This window comes from Trachypithecus francoisi, unplaced genomic scaffold (assembly GCF_009764315.1).
Source record: "Trachypithecus francoisi isolate TF-2019V2 unplaced genomic scaffold, Tfra_2.0 Contig01474, whole genome shotgun sequence".
Taxonomy (NCBI): domain Eukaryota; kingdom Metazoa; phylum Chordata; class Mammalia; order Primates; family Cercopithecidae; genus Trachypithecus; species Trachypithecus francoisi.
This window is the reverse complement of record NW_022681435.1, coordinates 7,948,418-7,967,816: the sequence shown is the minus strand read 5'-3', so window position 1 is coordinate 7,967,816 and position 19,399 is coordinate 7,948,418. Positions and strand designations below refer to the sequence as shown.

The following is a 19,399-nucleotide window of genomic DNA, read 5'->3' as shown; positions in this document are numbered from 1 at the left end:
AAAAGCCGCTGCGGACCAGTGCCACGCGCGGACTTCCCAGCTTCCCCACTGCGGTCGGGACTGCCGGAACTCCGTCCGAGAGCAGCACGGAGAACTCTGGGGGCTCATTTGCCGGAGGCCAACAGACCTCTCCTTACCCACCTTCTTCCCCTGAAGCTAGGTGACCAAAATAAACTTGCAGTTTTGCTCCTACCCTTGCCTAGTCGCTGGTTCCTTTGCGCCCGCTCTGGTGGTCTTAGAAAAAACAAGTCATAAATTTCCATTGGTCAAGCCACTCCATTTGTGATAATTTGCTATGGCAGCCACAGGAAATGAGTACATTTGGGGAGGTACATTTTTCACTTTTCTGATTGATTAGTACTTTGACACATATCACTCAAATCCTCGCCATAAGAGGTTATAGAAACATGAAAACAGAAAAGAAAAAAATGGTCCCAAAGAAATCATTTACCCCGTTTCTTTTGAATATTCATTTTTGAGGCAAAATCTGGGCTGTGCCTGTATGTTTGGGGAGGATGGTCCTTGACCCCTTGGCTGCATCTGGGGATAGTCAGTGCAGATGTTAGGAAAGCTGTGCTTCTTCCTTGGGGCAGAGCATCACTCAACTTTTCATTTCCCTTCAAAGAAATTTCCATCTACTGAAATCCATTTCAGTGGACTCAGAAGGTTCATCCCTACTTTTTATTCCAAGGGTTCCCATAAATAGTTTCAAACAAATTGGTTCCATGATGTTTCCTCGGTCTTGCTTATGAGATATGCATAAAATATGCATATTAGTCTGTTCTCATGCTGCTAATAAAGACATACCCAAGACTGGGTAATTTATAAAGGAAAGCCCTTTAACTGACTCACAGTTCCACATGGCTGGGGAGGCCTCACAATCATGGTGGAAGGCGAATGAGGAGCAGTCATGTCTTACATGGCAGCAGGCAAGAGAACTTGTGCAGGGAAACTGCCATTTATAAAACAATCAGACCTTGTGAGACTTATTCATTCCCATGAGAACAGCATGGGGGAAACCACCCCCATGATTCAGTTATCTCCACCTGGCCCTGCCCTTGACACGTGGGGATTATTACAATTCAAAGTGAGATTTGGGTGAAGACACAGCAAAACCATACCAATATGTATCCACTTTTTAAGAGTTATATATTTTATTTAATTTAGAGACAGGGTCTCACTGTGTTCCCCAGGCTGTACTCAAACTCCTGGGCTCAAGCCATCCTCCCACCTCAGTCTCGAGTAGCTGGGACCATCCTCAAGTCATCCTCCCACCTCAGCACTTGAGTAGGTGCATGACACTGTACCCTGCAAGAGTTATATATAAGCTAGTACTTAGAAATCCCCAAAGGCACATGCAGTGCCACACAGTGATGAAAAGATCATGATCTTTTTTCCCTCATTTTGAAAGTGCAGATAATAGCACAAGCAATTTACTGGGCCACAAGTTTGAGTATCAGAGTTCACCATGAAATGTGAATATAAAAATATCAGCACAATGTGAAGATAAAAATATCAGCACATAAACCTAAAGGTAGAGTTCTTTAATGTCAAGATTGCTAATGGTTTGGCTTTTCTGGAACATTCCTGCCATATTTTTCTGGACATGTATAGAGCTCTGTGACTTTCCTTTTCCCTTTGATATTTTTTTGTATTTATGTGTCTGGATCCAATTGAAACCAGGAAGTTGAAAGCTTATGATAAACCTGGTTGTCCTTTTAACTGTTGCCCTCAGGGGCTTACTTGAGAAGTGCCTCATTCTCAGTAATTCTGTGGCATCCATGACCTGATCCAGGATGCAGAAGAGAATTTCTCCCCAGGATCTCTGCACGCAAGTCCTCTGAGTCCTGATCCAGATTTGGCATAAGAGATCCACCACAGGCCTCTGCAACAGGGCCTGACACCATCACAAGAACATTCTCTGAATCTCAGAGTGAAGCCTTCGAGTGGCATTTCGCTTGTTAAGCCCCTGAGTCTTATGTAATGCTAACTGACATTCTGGCTTATAAGATCGTATCTCATGTCAGTCTGATGGCTGGAGCTGCTGTTCTAAATGCTTCCAGGGTCTCGGAGGCTGACCAAACTCACTGGAGTCTGAGAGGGGAGAATAATGAGAGAAGGACCTGTTATCCATCCCCTGGGTCTTCTCTGTATTTGAGAGCTTGTGTGGCAAGAGGCTCACTCAAGGGTCCTCTTAGTTTATCTGGTAGACCTGCTCCTTCAGGATGCTACTAATATGGGAACAAAGTTGATGAGTCCTGGATCTAGTTTTATGAGTTTGACCCAATGCAATGAATGCTTTGATGTGAGCTGCAGATGCATGTCACTCCTGCCGAGGAATTAGATGAAGTTTAATGAAAGGCCAGTATCTTCTCCTGCTAAGAGTTCTGTTCTGCTCTCTCTGTTTCTATTCCTAGTCTCCCTTCTCCCCTCCACCTGCCCACTTTTGTTGTTGCTTTTCTGAGGGGCCATTGGAAGTTCTGGCCTTACTCCTGAATGTATCCTGGGGCATAGAGGTCACCAGTACTAAATACCCTCTTCCCCTCCTTGTTAAATTTTCAGATTGAGCTAGTTTAACTGGCTGTTGACAACGCAATTATATCTCCAAGAAAGAAGTTTAATGTCCTTTCATGCACCCATCTACCCAACCATCCTTCCATCCCCTTTCTATCTTTATCTACCTGAGCCCTTGTGTCTCAGCTGCGAGGTTGGATTAGGAAAGCTGAAATGGTTAGAGACCCTACATTGACCTTACAGTCAATGTACTTCTCAGGCTTTGCAGGTGGTGAGAAAGGCTGGCGGGAATAAGAGAAAAAAGAAGAGAGAGGGGAAGATCCAAACAGTTCTCTCGATCAGTTTATCCAAAGGACAGAGAAAAATGAAAAGTGGTTTAAAGTCATCAAAAGATGTAACAGTCCTTCTTCATCCAAAGCATCTTCCTCCCACTCCTTCCTGTCCCTTCAAAAACTGTACGGCTGCACAGGATTCCATGGGAGGAAGACAAAGAGGTGGAAGGCACATGGAAGTGACTCACCAGGCCCCACTGGCCTCCATGTCCTCAGTCCAGTGGGTTGTCCCTGTCTGTGTTGTGCTAGAACTCTCCACGGCCTTTGACTCTTGGGACCATTTTACATAATAGCTGTACAACATCTGTGCTGTTTTTCATATGGAGAGTTAACAGCACTGATCTACTGCTCCAAAGAACAATCATGTTGAATTGCTTTTTAGGAATTGTAGTAGTGTTGCTATCAGTGAAAACTGTTCCCCTTTCTTCCTCTGATGATAACTTCCTTACTTGGGAAGCAAACCCAAAACCTTATCCTTGTTAGCTCCATATTCTAAGAAGCTAAGAAAACAGAACTAGGCAGCTGCTATCAAAGGGAAAATGCCGTCTCTTACTTGGGAAAGCTCCTGCGACTTGGAGCTACATGAAAATGTAGATCATTTCAAAACGGCATCTTGCTCAGAACTGTAATTTTTTACAGCACAATGCTTTTCAATTTAAGTAATTAGAATCATAATAGAGACAAGAAGGAGTAGCAACTTGCTTCTAAAAAATTTAAGCAGAAAATGTCTGAAGCTTTGTCAAGAAGATGATTCTTGCCAGCTACTGCCATACCAAATAATGGCATTTCTTTCAACTAAAATATTTTTAATGCCTTCTTGTTTCAATTTCTTCTATTTCTTTTTAGAGCAGGTGGTCTAAATGACCAAAGCCTATGCCAAGAGGGTTTGATTCATTCTTTCGGAGGAGGAGCTGACACCTTAGAAGTGTAAACAGCTGGATGGCTCAGGAGAGTCAAGTCAGCCGAATTGCTCTGCTCTATCAGTGCTGTTGCAGATTTTTGTTGTCACGACTGGCAGACAGACTTTCCCAGGAGGCTCAGGTATATAAAGGCGTGAAGCACCTGAAAACTGTCAGCCATTCTTATCATCTCCACCGTCATTGTCGTGAGGAGCCAGGGGAAAGAGCTGGAAGTGGATTTGCCCTCCATTCGGCAGGGTATTCCATGTATTGTGGAACCCAGTGCTTGCAGCAGCCTTGCCGCAGGGGAGCACAGTGTAAGTGGTGATACTGGAATGTACTGTATGCTGATGGGGAAAAGGCACATTTACATAGAAATAAGGATTGATCACCTTATTGCCCTTTTTCTTTTTCTTTTATCCTTTTTTTTTTTTTTTTTTGAGACAAGGTCTCATTCTATCACTCAGGCTGAAGTGCAGTGGCGTGATCATGGCTCACTGCCGCCTTGACCTCCCAGGCTCAAGCAATCCTCCCACCTCAGCCTTCCTAGTAGCTGGGATAACAAGTGTGTGCCACCACACCCAGCTAAAGTTCTCACTATCGTGAAAGGAAAATAAATCTTGGGGACCCAAAATTACTAAGCTAAGCATCAAACTAGGAACTGTTCAGGGCAAACCTGCCTCCCATTCTATTCAAAGTCACCCCTCTGCTCACTGAGATAAATGCATATCTGGTTGCCTGCTTTGGAGAGGTTCATCAGAAACTCAACAGAATGCAACCATGTCTGTTATCTACCTACAACCTGGAAGCCCCCTCCCTGCTTTGAGTTGTCCCACTTCTGCTTTGCGTTGTCCTGCCTTTCTGGACTGAACCAATGTTCATCTTACATATCTTGATTGGTGTCTTATGTCTCCCTAAAATGTATAAAACCAAACTGTTTTTGACCACCTTGGGCACATGCCATCAGGACCTGCTGAGGCTGTGTCATGGGCGTGTATTCTCAACCTCGACAAAATACACTTTCTAAGTTAACTGAGACCTGTCTCAGATATTTGGGGTTCACACTATGTTGTCCAGGTTGGTCTTGAACTCCTGGGCTCAAGTGGTCTTCTCCCCTCAGCCTCCTTTATTTATTTATTAATTTGAAATGGAGTCTCACTCTGTCATCCAGGCTGGAGTGCAGCAACATGATCTAGGCTCACTGCAACCTCTGCCTCCCAGTTTCAAGTGATTCTCCTGCCTCAGCCTCCTGAGTAGCTGGGGTTACAGGTGTATGCCACCACACTCAGCTAATTTTTTTTGTTTTTAGTAGAGAGGGGGTTGCACCATGTTGGCCAGGCTGGTCTCAAACTCCTGCCCTCGGGTGATCCACCTGCCTCGGCCTCTCAAAGTGCTGGAATTACAGGCGTGAGCCACTGTGCCTTGGTCCCCCGTCAGCCTCCTTTAACAGTTTGTCCCTGAGAGGAAACATCCTTCTCAGGCCACACTGATTTGCACATTTGCAGTAGTCATGGCTCCACATTGTTCTGTGATGACTAAGGTGTCGCCTCCTTCCTACCTCCCTGGCAACTTCTGATATGTCTGTCAAGTTCCCAACAAATCCATTCTGGAATGTCTTTTGACAAGAGTGGCAGTAGCAGAGGCAGAGTTAGGAAGGCTGTTGGGGTTCTCCATGTGAGGAAAGTACAGTGGGTACATTTTGAAGTAATAACGGACATCAAACTTTATAAAACTGTTACCCCAGATAGTTTTTACGTAGATTACTCTCCAACTTGAAAGGTCTGTTTTTTTTCAGAGAGGCCTGTAGGCTGATATTTATCTTTGTTTTTGTGCCAGTATCAGTATAATTTGTCATTGGTTGGTTCTTGGGGATGCAGAGTTGGTGGTAATCAAATACAGAATGAAATTTTCACCTGTTCTTGAAATTCAAGGTGGGCTAAGATTGCTTAAATGTATGTCACTCTTTAGAATTTATAATACTGAGTCTTGTTCAAATTGGTTGCTCTGGTATTTTTTTTTTCTGCCAGCTTTCAGATTATCTGTTGAAAACGAACATAATGGCATTAACTGTATCTTTTTGTTTAAACATCAAAATTCACATTTCAAGAAGCCAGAATGCTTCCTTAGTCTCTAAGCATTCTGTATAATTATTTTTGCTTTTCTTTTAACAGAGATAAATTGCTGAGTTCTTATGGCGTGCCACTCATACTGCAATGAATGAAAGGATTTATACACGAATAACTGAGCTATCACAATGTGAGTGATATAACAAATATATATGTCCCAAGTGCTATGGGGGCTCAGGAGGGACACCCATAACTTCTGATAAGGTGCAGGGATTGGGTAGATTTCACAGCTGTGATATTGGATGTAGGTCTTGTTGTGACGGTTATTATTAATGTGGAGGAATTTAGGACCAGATGCATGGATAGCAGCAATCTAAGTACAAGACAAATGGAACTTGAATTAAGACAGGGGCAGTGGCAGGAGGTATATTTGAAACTTTCTGGAGGTTTGTTGAATTGACTGGATGTAGGGGCTGAAGGGGATGGAGAAGTCACAGGTGGTGGATATTCCTGCTTGGACACTGAGTGAATATGGGTACATTGGCTTAGCTAGGAAACCCAGGAGGAAAGGACATTTAGGGCATGATAATGAATTTTATTCTAGACATGGTCAATGTGAGGTGTCCAAATGCAACCTTGAGGGAATGTCCAATGGAGGTTTGCATAATAAGACTTAGAAACAAGCTCTGTGCTGAACAGACACATATGGAAGTGCTAAGCATGGCATGTAACATCTTTTGTGAAATAGTCCCTGGCTGTGCTTCCAGCTTTATCTCTTGCTATTTGCCTCTCCATTATGTTTGCTAAGCTTATTCAACCATATGCAGTTGTATCCTCTCTCACTGCTGGTCTTTACATATACCCTTAATTGTGCCTGAAACACCTATTCTCTCTAAATGGGGAAAAAAAGACCAAAAACAAGAGGAAACAAAATAACTGTCTCAGTGAAGAACTAACAAATATGCTGACTTTTCATTTAGAGCACAAAAACCTAATGTTGACTGAAAACAAACCAAGTTGAACTGCCTATGTACAGCATGATAGCATTTTTATGGTATCAAATACCATACAGGTGTAGCAAATACACATATGAGTAAAAGAACTGGCAACTTTGAACATGATGAACATGATGTGTCTCCATTTATTCAGGCCTATTTTTATAGCCTTCAACAGAGATATAATATTTTTGCCTAGAAATTTTGTGCAATTTTATTACCATCCATTCCCAATCTTTCTCTTATTCATCCATCCTAGACACAGACCAATGTTTCTTCCTCTGCTAGGGTTTCTCCTCCTTGTACCCATAAGAGTGATTGAGGTTTCCTTCTTCATGTTTCAATGGCCTCTTTGAGAATAGGGACAATGTCTTATTCATGGTGACATTTCCAACTCTTCACCAGGTTCTAGCACATATATGATCATAATCAATATTTGTTTTTATTTTGTTTTGTTTTATAAAGAAACCAGGTCTTGCTATGCTGTCCGGGTTGGTCTTGAACTCCTGGGTTCAAGTGATCCTCCCATTTCTGCCTCCCAGAATGCTTACAGATTACATATTACAGGTGTGAGCCACTGCACCCAGTCAGTAATATTTGAAGACAAGTGATAGTTGAGCCACAGGAGCTAATGAGTTCTTCTAAGGGATGCATATAAAGGTAGCAAGAAACAAGGGGGGTCCTGACAAGAACCAAAATGTGGGGCTAAGGTTGGAGTTATAGAGCAAAAGAAAATTGTGAAAAGGACTAAGAAGGACTATAGAGAGGAGGAAAAAGAGGAGAGCCAGGGTTAAGGGGGAGAGAATTTCTAGAAGATTGTATAACGGGTATCAGATATCCCAGAGCAGCCAAATGAGATGCGGTCTGGAGTTTCTACTGCTAGAGGAAATCAGTGAAGCCCACATGAGAACAGGTAAGGGGCTGGGGGAGGAACTTGACTGTGCACTGTGTCTCTTTCCAATGTCTCCCAGCAGCTATGGAAACTGAGATGTTTTCTTCTTTGTGAGAGATCTTGACTTCTTTGTTTAACCTCAATCTTTCTCTGCCACCTTCATGAGTATTTCCATGGTGGGCTTAAATGCTTTTGATTTACTTGTTTGGTTTAAAAAATCCAATGTATATCCAAAAGAAAGGAATTGATTAATATGCATCAGCCTATTCAAGTGGTTTCTAGTTACCTAGATGCCAAACTCTTTGTATCCCAATTTCTTAGACAAAACCTACTTTTAGCTGCCCTCTGTATTCCAGAAGAAAATAGGGCATCCTCGCTTCCCACAGTTCTGATATGCATGAATTTCAGCCACTATGCTTTAGTTAAATAACACCTTCCCCCAACAGCATCATTCAAATTACCATGGTATATTAGCTCTAAGTAACTGCATACAGTACACAATTCACTGCTAGCTCTTCAGTCCACAAATCACTGTGCAAATGACAGATAGATATCATGATCAGTGACCAATCATTTAACTTTCAGTGACTATCAGTGACTAGTCACTGTGTATCTGTTCCTCAGTTCATGCACAGACAGCAGAGTGTGCAGTTGTGTTGCTTTCTTGTCTCCCCTGTGATGTTTCATCACAATGGATAATCAAAAGAGGGAAATGACCAACAAAGATGAAATTGCAGCAAAAAAGCCCAAAAGTGATGATGCTGTAAATGAAACTTGAATCAAATATAAATGGAGTTACAGAAGAAATAGTTCATGGTGGAACTATTGATACAACCACCATTGAGAGACTTCAGATAAGCAGCCACAAAAACTTACTGAAGGTGAATTTATTGACAGAAATGAGGAAAGTGATTGTGACCCAAATGTCCATTGAATGGATGAGCAAAATGTGTTATACCCATACAATGGAATTTTATTCACTGATAGAAAGGACTGAAGTGCTGGTACATGCTACCACATAGTTGACCTTGAAAACATTATGCTAAGTGAAAGAAGCAATCACAAAAGACCACATGGATTGTATGATTTTATAAAATGTCTGGAATTGGCAAATCCACAGAGACAGAAAGTAGATGAATGGTTGCCTGGGGCTTTGGGAGTGGGGAATAAGGAGTGACTGCTAATGGGTATGAGATTTCGTTTAGGGGTGATGAAAATATTCTGAAATTCGATCATGGTGATGGTTGCACAACTCCATAACTGTATAGTCAATCCTTCATATCGGTAGGTTCCACATCTGTGGATTCAACCAATAGTGGATCAAAAATATTCAGAAAAAAAATTGTATCTTTTCCAAACATGCACAGACAACTTTTCTTGTCATTATTCCCTAAACAATACAGCATAACATCTGTTTACATAGCATTTACATTGTATTAGGCATTATAGGTAATTTAGAAATGATTTAAAGTATATGGGAGGATATGCATAGGTTATTTGCAAAGACTATGCCATTTTGTATCAAGGACTTGAGCATCTGCAGATTCTGGTATCCACAGAGGGTCTTGAAACAAATTCCCCACAGATACCAAGGTATGACTGTACTAAAAACTAATGAGTTATGTACTTTAGGTTTTATGGTATGTGAATTATAGATCAGTAAAGCTATTATTAATGAAATACAAGGTACTAAATAAATACTAGTTTCATTATTTTTTCATTTTCCTATACTCTTAAAACCAACAGTAAGAGATATTTTAATATTCTTACAAGAAATTTTAAAGGTCACAGAGCAATCATAATTTTTCCCCTTGACAATTAAGAGTATTTAATACAGTTTCAGCTTGCAGTTATTTTTATAGCCCTGCACTACCATGCAATGGAGGATTGCCTAGAATTTCTAGACCAGCTTAGCAGAAAATTCTCTAGCAATTCAGGGCTAAACCTTATTGGCCAGTTCCTTTAATTATGGGTGTGGCTTGACAAAAAATGGCTTTTACTAGTATTGTCTGTGGGAGTATAGTGAAAATTAATGCTTTCAGTTTGAATCCTTATCTGTTTATTAACTAAGGTTAAGACAAATCCAATCAGTGAAGCAAATATTCAAGCTTAATTATGACTTCCAAGTTACCTCTCCTTGACAGGCAGAATCATTAGATGGTCCCCAATCTTCTTGCCCCATGCTGTAAAGACTGTATATGATCCCCCCACCTTGAGTGTGGTTAGTACCAGTGAATATTATAGGCTGCTCTCTCCCTTATGCTATGTTATCTAAGATACCATCGTAGCAGACTGGAAGGGGGATCTTCTGCTGCCTTTGAAGAAGTGAACTGCTATGCTGTGAAAGGGCCACATGGCCAGGGCCTGAGGGCAGCCTCAAGGACTAAGAGCTAATAGTTTAATAATCATAATAATAATAGCTACTACTCATAATAATGGCTAATAGCCAGCAAGAAAGTGGGACTCAATCCTGTAGCCACAGGAACTAAATCTGCCAACACCTCAAATGAACTTGGAAGAGAACCTAAAGCTCCAGATAAGAATGCAGCTCAGCCGAAACCCTGATTTCAGCTTTGTGAGACCCCAAATAGTCCCACTTGCCATGCCCAAATGTCTGACCTATAGAAACTGTGAGATAATAACCGGGTGTTGTTTTACATGGTTAAATCTGTGATCATTTATTATGCCGCAATAGGAAAGTTATACACTTGACAACCAGAGCCAGTAAAACGTTGACTTAGCTTTCTTCACTGAAAGCCTGGTGAGGGCACCTCTCTCCAGAGAGGGGTAGCGGCATGTTTAGCAGCCCCTGTGTAAAGTCCGGGTTTCTGATTCTCGAGGTTTCCTCTCCTATAATGTACCCCACCGCATGTGCAGCAACACTTGGCCCTTTTCGTGTTACCCAGTGGGATTGCAGCTCAGAGAAATGATGCAATGATGTTTCTCTGGCTACTGCTATTGCTGTGAGTAATGAACTGTCTTTTGTCTCTGACCCAGAAAGCCTGTGTCTTCTGGCTGTATCTATAAAACTGTGACAAGATACTTTGTTGCCTTGCTAGCAGAGTAAAATCTCAAACCCTTTCACACACAGCTCCTGGCTTGACATACACAACAATTTGTGTATCTATCCATCTGTTAATGGGCATTTGGGTTGTTCTCTGTTTGGAGGTTTTTATAAGTAAAGCTGCTTCAACATCCATGCATAAGTCTTTGTATGAACATGTATTTCCTTTCCTCTTGAGTAAATACCTAGGAGTCAAATGCCTGGATCATTTAGTAGGTGTATGTTTATTTTTAAAAAGAAATTTCCAAACCATATTCCAAAGTGGTAGTACCATTTTTTATTCACCCCAAAACAATATGAGAGTCCCAGTTCCTCCACATCCCTGTCAGCCCTTGATATGCTCAGTCTTTAAAAATTTTAACCATTCTAATGGGTAGATAGGGATATCTCATTGTAGTTTTAATTTGTATTTTCCTAATTACTAATCTGCTAATATGCAAATGTCTATATATCTTCTTTGGTGAAGAGTCTATTCAAATCTTTAGCCCATTAAAAAAAAAAAAACTTTTAAAGTCTTTATCTGCTAATCCCATCATCTCTGTCATTTCAAGGTCTTTCTGTTGACTACTTTTCTCCTGGTTCCAGATCATATCTTGCTGCTTCTTCACGTGTCTAGAGGTTATGTATTGTATGCTATAAATTATGAATGCTACGGAGTTGAATGTCTATATTTGTTATGTTCTGTACTAGAGTGTTGGATTTTGTTCTGCCTGCCAGTTCGTTTCCTTACAGATCATCTTGGTATTTCCCAGGGTTGGTTTAAAGCCCTGTTAGGGTAGATCTAGGGCAGCCTTTCTGGGATTTCTCCACTCTGGCTGATCAGTACTTGAGCATCTCCAGACCTGTTCGGGCTCTGGTAGTTCAACTCTCAGCTCCTTAGTGTTCTTTGTTCAGTTGTATGGAGTCTTCCTTGTCCTACGGAGGAGTAGCTTGGTATTTAGCCACAGCCTCCAGGACACCCCTATGCAGATATCTGGAACTCCTCCTCTGCAAGCGCTCTCTCGATGGGACTGTGCTTTGCACATTCTGACTGTCTCCATAATCCAGAGTCCCATTTTCTGTCTCCTCAGTTCAGCAGCAACGCTGTGCTATGCTGGGCTTCCTCCCTGTGCCACAGTCTGGAAAGTGCCTAAAGTCAGAAAGGGTTATCAAGGGACTCGCAGGGACCACAGTCTTGTGCCTCCTTTTACCCAATGCCTGAAAACTGTAATTTCATATATTTTGTCCAGTGTTATTGTTGCTTACTGTGGGAGGGCTAGGCTTGTACCAGTTAATTTGTTGTGACTGGAAGCAGAATCCTAAGCTATATTGAGAAATTTCATTTAGACAGGTGGTCAGGGAAGGCTTCTCCAAGGAACAGATAATGATTGAAATGAAAAGCCATGGAGAAGTGGCTCACCTGGCCTCCTGAAGTGTCCACCTTTTGCATCCTGACTAGTTCCTCTGAGATTTTTAGGTAAAAGAGGTTATTAAGGTGGATTTAAAGAGGTTTTGTCTTATTTCTGGTTTTCAGCTAACTAGCAAAACTAAAATGTGTCTAGAGCTAGTCCCAGGTAATTTCCCCTGACTCTTTACAAGTTAATCATAGATTCAGAAAGTGAATTTTTTAAAAGCTATTTGTATTGTTAGTCTAAGAAGTAAAAATGTTAATGTGACTAATTAAATGTCTTGAAGAAACATTAAAGTTTGAAAATAATGTCCATCTCTGGCAAACAGTGGAACTTAGCCTTCACCAAATACTACAGGCATCACTTACAAAGGCTACAAGTTTGTGTCAAAGAGGTGGAATGAAGGGACGTGGGAGACTGGGTTTAAAATTTTGCTTTGGTTTTTTTTTGTTTGTTTGTTTGGAGTGCAGTAGTACAATCATAGCTCACTGCAGCCTGAAACTGCTAGACTCGAGGGATCCTCCTATCTTAGCCTCCTGAGTGTCTGGGACTACAGGCATGTTCCACCTCACCTGGCTAAGGTTTTTAGTTTTTAGTAGAGCCAGGGTCTCACTACGTTGGTCTCAAACTCCTGACCTCAAATGATCCTCCAGCTCTGGCCCCGCAAAGTACTGAGATTACAGGTGTGAGCCACTGTGCCCAGCCTCCAATGCTTTTTCTAACTGCCAATCTTGGGCAGGTCCTTTGACACCTCTGGGCTGTGTGTGTCTGTGTGTGTGTGTGTTTTCTTCCATAGATGAGGAAGTGAGGTTAGCTCTTTTCTGGCTTTAAGGCAGCAAGTAGAGAGGCCTTTTGTTACATGCATGTGGTTTCAGAATCAGACCTGTACTTGAATGTTGAGCTTGCCACCCACAGTCTGGGAGACCTTGGAAAAAGTACTGCTTCCTCTGGAGCCCCAGGTTTCTCTTTAAAACTAGAATAACTAATGTTAAGGTTATCATGAGGATAAATGATGTAACAAACCATGTGCTCATCTCAGAGCCCAGTGCAAGGTAAAGGTATGTAACAGGCCACCAAAAAAATGAACCTCCTAAAGTAATGGGTGGTAAGTTAGCACAGTGTGCCTATCTGTACTGCATCTGATGGGCTTCTGCAAGTCCTGGCTGCTAAGCATGTGTTACCCTAGTGAATGTGAATCTTAATAAGAAAAGAATAATTCCAAGCATTTAGAAAGTGAAGGAGGCAACGATTTTTACATGTGTACGGATCAAACGGAATCGTTCCACTGAATGTGCATGAGCCATCGCCTCAGGGCTGGTGAAGGCAGCCAACAGCTGTTTCTATTTAATTCTTCAACTCGATCTCGCCCATTCCCAGCCTCCCAGCTCTACCAGAGCAGCTGGAAGTCCTCACAGATTCTTTTGTGAAGCTTCCCTTCCCAGGGCAGGCCGGAGCCAATCCTGCTTTCCCTATATGTTTGCTATGATTCCTCTGGTTTTGACTTGACCTCCTATGCCTGTTAGTTCCCACGCAGTTCTGAATTGGTCTTTTGAGCTTTTAGCTATTACCAAAGCCTCTGACTGTTCTCTCAAGGTGGGAAGGAATGAATATGGGAATAAGGGGAAACAGAATAAGTTTTTGTGGTGCACACTGTTCGCTGCCAACTCAAATTCATAGTCCCTGTCTCTCTTGCTAGTGGAACCTCGGTTTTGTTCAGGGTGGTAATATGCCCGATAAAATGTTGACTTCAACCCTGGCAGCTAGGCGTGGCCAAGTGGAGTAGTCTGGCGGATAAGACGGAAGAGGAAGTTGCCGAATGGGGCTGTTGGGAAAGCTCTTTATAAAGGAGCTATCTCGAAGGCTCATGCTTTTTTTTTTCCTCCACTTCACCAGGCATTTCACTGGGCCTGACTGCAGAAGCACTGCCTGGAGGTGTAAGAGACATCTTACAAAAATGGAGCTGAAGGCCATGTTCTCAGATGAAAAAGGAAAGAGCTCAAAATAAGGTGAGTTACCCAAGGTGCCATGGAGCTGCCAAACCAACCTTGGATAACCTAACTCTGGACTCCTTTTTGACGTGAAAAGAATGGAACTCCTGTTTTAGTTAAGGTAATGTTTAGTTGTTTCTTCTGTTATTTGTGGTATAATGCAAACCTAGGTGATACTACTTTTTGTGTGAAAATAAGATAAGTATTTGTCTCTGTCCGTGGGAGAAGTAATAAACTCACCAGCATAGAAGGAATTTGAGCAAAGGTTGGATAGACATCACTCAGGGGTGTTTAACAGGATTCTTGCATTAAGTGGAAAGTTGAACTTGGCAGAAAAGCAGAATGTTTATTAAAGAGAAACCATTTGGGATAAAAGTGGCTTATGGCACCTCAAAGTTAAATTTCAATGACTGTAAAATAAAATTTCTTTACCATTTTAGCACTTAAGGAAGCTACAATTCTATGTGTATAACATATTTCTGTTTCCCACATTTTTTTCAAATCTATGAGGATTAAAAAAACATTTTTAAAATCTACAGGATTTTAGGAAACACAGCAGAATTTTCATTCAATGAATCAAGTTCACTTTAGTTAAAAAGTTGATTTTAAAAATCCTGTAATTTATGACAGCCTCGGTGAGCCTGGAGGACACTATGCTAAGTGAGAAAGCCAAGCACAGAAAGACAAATACTATATGACCTCACTCATATGTGGAATCTTAAATGTGGGACTCATAGAAGCAGAGAGTAGAATGGTGGGTACCAGGGTTCAGGGATGAGGAGAGGAGAATGGGAAGATGTTGGTAAAAGGATACAAAACTTCAGTTAGGAGGAGTATGTTCAGCAGGTCTATTGTACAACATGGTGATTATAGTTAATAACAATGTATTGTATACTTGAAAGTTGCTAAGAATAGATTTTAAATGTTCTCAACACGCACACACAGAGATAAGTATGTGAGATAATGGATACGTTAATTAGCTCGATTTAGTTATTTCACAATGTATACATACAGCAAAACATGTTGTATACTATAAATATATACAATTTTTATTTGTCAGTTAAGAAACTAATAATTTAAAAAGTCAAACAAACTTTCTCAAGTATAAAAAAGATTGTTTCATGTGTAGCCTTCTGGGACTCCTAATTAAGCATGGTAGCTTGAACACATGCTTATCTTCGTTCCTTATTAAAACCTTATTAAAATTAAAGATATGAAAAATGGATAAGCCCAAGGAAACAAAGAGAATGTAAGAGATAAGAAGAGCAGACAAGAACATTGAAGAAATTCACAGAAGATAGAGAATGGATGGGAGAATAGTAGAAAAATTAGTAGGGAAGAAAAAGGTAAAAATGAGTGCCTACAACCTACAACCAGCATCATATTTAGTAGTGAAATATTGTAAGCTTCCTGCCTGTGATTGGAAATAAGACAAGAATGCCTGCTATTGATATCTCCACTACTACTCAACATTATATTGAATTTGCAATAAAACGTAAAATAACACCCTTTACAAAAGCAGCTTAAAACATCAATATCTAGGGACAAATCTAGTAAAAGATTTTAAAGACTGCCATATAAAAAAACTATATTGTGTCATTTAAATAAAGAATATCTTTTAAAAAATGGAAGGATTTACCATGTTCATGGATTGGAAGAACTAATATTGTAAGAGATAATATTGTAAAATTGCAATTCTTTCCAAATTAATTTGTTAGTTCAATGCAATTCTAATCAAAATCCTGGTAGATTATTTTGTGGAAATTGGTAAACTGATTCTAAACTTTATTTGAAAATGCAAAGACTCAACAATAGGGAAGACAACCTGAAGAAGAACAAAGCTTGTAAACTTATTCTTAAACCACAATTATTGTGATGGTTTTGTTGTTATTGTTGTTGTTTTGAGATGCAGTCTTGCTCTGTCACCTAGGCTGGAGTGCAATGGCATGATCTCGGCTCACTGAAACCTCTGCCTCCTGGGTTCAACTGATTTTCCTGCCTCAGCTTCCTGAGTAGCTGGGAATACAGACGTGTGCCAGCATGCCCAGTTAATTTTTATATTTTTAGTAGAGACAGGGTTTCACCATGCTGGCTAGGCTGGTCTTGAACTCCTGACCTCAAGTGATCTGCCTGCCTTGGCCTCCCAAAGTGCTGGGATTACAGGTGTGAGCTACCATGCCCAGCCTGTGATGGTTTATCTTGTACTAACATCACAATTTACTTGGAATTTAGTTTTTGATGTAGTATGAGGTAGGGATCAAGATGCATGTTTCTAGAAGATAACATAGGTACAAAATACACCAGTTGTATAGGAAAATATTGATGTGTGTTCTTACATTAAAATAAAAAACTTCATTCATCAAAAGACCCATTAAGATAGTCAAATGGTGAGCTGAAAAGTAAGATAAGATATTCACAACACATATAATTAGCAAAGGGGCTTTTATTAAGAATATACAAATAATTCTGTCAAATCCATAAGAAAAAGACTACAATAGAACGAGACACTCACTGATATTAAGTAACTTTTTTCAAATATACAACAACATAATAATTAAAACCAGAGGCTCTAGAATAAGGTCATCTGAGTTCAAATCCTAGCTCTGCCTTTTACTAGCCTTGTTGTCTGCTATGAATTTCTTAATGTCTCTCTGTTCCTGTTTCCTAGTAGTAAAAAGTACTTATATATTATGGTTATTGTAAGGCTGGAGTGAGCTAATATAAGCAAAGCTCTGAGAATAATGCCTAGCCCTTTATTTTGACTACATACATTTTTATTTTTATTATTAAGAATTGGAAAAACAAATCTTTGCTTGTTTTCATCAAAACTCATGCTTTTGACCATTACACTATATGGCCTTCAGGAAATTTTTGCTGTTCAGTTCTTAATTCACTAAAACCTTGAATAATTTGCTGTTCAACCTCAACTCTTACCAACCTTTATATAAGTTGTATTATAGGATCAGTGCTTTATTATAAATCCACTTACTCATTTTTAAAGAAGCCTTGCAGTAAGATGAAGATAATAATACCAGCCGGGCGTGGTGGCTCACGCCTGTAATCCCAGGACTTTGGGAGGCTGAGGCAGGTGGATCATGAGGTCAGGAGTTCAACACCAGCCTGGCCAAGATGGTGAAACCACGTCTCTACTAAAAATACAAAAATTAGCCAAGCATGGTGGCGGGCACCTGTAATCCCAGCTACTCAGGAGGCTGAGGCAGATAATTGCTTGAACCCGAGAGGCAGAGGTTGCAGTGAACAGAGATTACGCCACTGCACTCCAGCCTGGGTGACAGAGCGAGACTCTATCTCAAAATAAATAAATAAATAAATAATATATATATATATATATACACATACACACATACACACACACACACACACACACATATATATATTATATGCTAATAATCTTTATTTACTACTTACTGCATGTAGACACTGGTCTACACAATTTACATGCCATTTCTCCTTTAAGCACCACATCAACTCTTTAAAGTAGGTATGCTATTATCCCCATGTTAAATAAAAGGAAACTGAGGTGCAGAAGATTTAAGAAACTTGACCAAGGTCATAGAGCTGCTAAGGGGTAGAATGTAGATCAGTACTCAGCTCTGTTGCTCTCAGAATCTGCCATAACTTTTCTGTAGGAGTAGTCAGATAACACTTCACTGATTTTTTTTTTAATATAATAATTTACATAGCGAAGCATAACACTGTTCTTTAGGATTCTCAGGGACACAGTGTAACTCACAAAAATAATTGAAATTATTTATAATAGTAAACAATTCATATTATGTGTATATAAATTAACCTCAATAACATATTCCATATAGGTAGAAACACACTAAAATAATAACAGCAATTATTTCTGTTTAGTGGGATTAAAGGTAGTTTCATTTTCTTTTGTAAACTTTTTTGTTTTTCAATTTTTCTATAATAATTTTACTAAAAGAATGTTACTGTTACAAGAAAAAAAAATCGAGAAAAATTGTATATTGCCACAATTTCCAAATGCGAATTGAAAACTGTACTTTAGGTAGACAGCAACAGTCAGCTGTTTTCAGTCCTGCTGAGTCTTTGTGACCCATCCAGTGGCTCATTGTACCTCAAAGACAAATTTTCGGGTGAAAATTCTGTTTCTGGATGTTAGGGTCATCTCCATATTTAACCTCAGACTCACGTTAGGATTGACTTCGTAGACTGGGTCCTCAATCTTCTGGAATGTGAAGTAGCGAAGCCACTTCTTGTTGTCCTTCCAGGGAACCAAAGGCCAACAGGGAGAGAGCCATGCAAGGAAAGGGGAAAACACTTTGTTCGGGTGGCAAACAAGAATGTCATAGAGATAGTACTTGGAAATCAATGTCACCGTTCAGTCTGTGGGCAAGAGACTTCCTCCACGAGTTTGAGATTTATGAATGATGACTAGAGACACTAGGGAATAGGGATGGGAAATCAGTTCCTTACAAGAAGGTGAGCTCTAGAGAAATGTCCTGAGCTGGAATAGGGATGCTGGGCACTTGGTTTCTGAGGTAAGCAGAGGAGTTTGAATGTACTCAAGGGAAGCACGATTATCCCTGGGTGCTCCATAAGGACCTGGAAGTATTTGGTAAGGTCCTATCCCAAAGAAATTAATTCTAAGTCAGAGCCTGGCAGGGAATGGGGAAAGAGACAATCTTGGCTGCAACATTTCAAACTAACGCAGCCATAACTGGTGTGGATGCCAGTTGAAGGTGGAATAAAGAAGAAAGTTGCCATAAGATCATGATGTGAGCTGTGGTTATGGACAGAGCAGAGAATCTTGGTTCCCTGAGATTTTCGCTTCCCCTGCCAGTGTGATTTGGAAGAGGCTGGCAGTGAGGTGGTCTTGCAAAAAAACCCAAAACTAACAAACAAAAAATCCCAAACTGAGGTTATATCCATCCACACACCAGCTCAGCCTTCTCCATCCTAGGACCTGATACTCCCACCATCCAAAGCAAAGCTTGCCATTCTTCCTTCACTCTTTTCTCTCTAGGCTCTGGTTGTTTTTGAGACTTGGCTTATCCTTCTTAGAGTCTTAGGCTTATCATTCTTAGAGTCTGTCTAGATATTTGTTTTAACCACATTTTTTATTTCTTTGGAAGAACCCTGGCTTTGAAAAAGTACAGGGAGAGAGGTGAGACAGTTGAAAAATGTGACAGGAAAACAGTGAGAATTTGACAAAAGCCAGGACTTGATGAGAGACAGGTGAGTCTAAATGACCTAGAGGTTTCTATGCA

General features: G+C 40.5%; 1 long non-coding RNA gene across 1 annotated transcript in view; it reads left to right on the top strand.

The window, feature by feature from the left end:
* The first annotated feature begins 5,916 nt into the window (after positions 1 to 5,916).
* LOC117098873 overlaps positions 5,917 to 19,399 on the top strand; it is a 28,933-nt gene continuing 15,450 nt past the window's right edge. The window contains exons 1-2 of the long non-coding RNA XR_004443625.1: positions 5,917 to 6,001; positions 14,044 to 14,259. This is a non-coding gene — a long non-coding RNA (uncharacterized LOC117098873). The remainder of the gene's footprint in view (positions 6,002 to 14,043; positions 14,260 to 19,399) is intronic.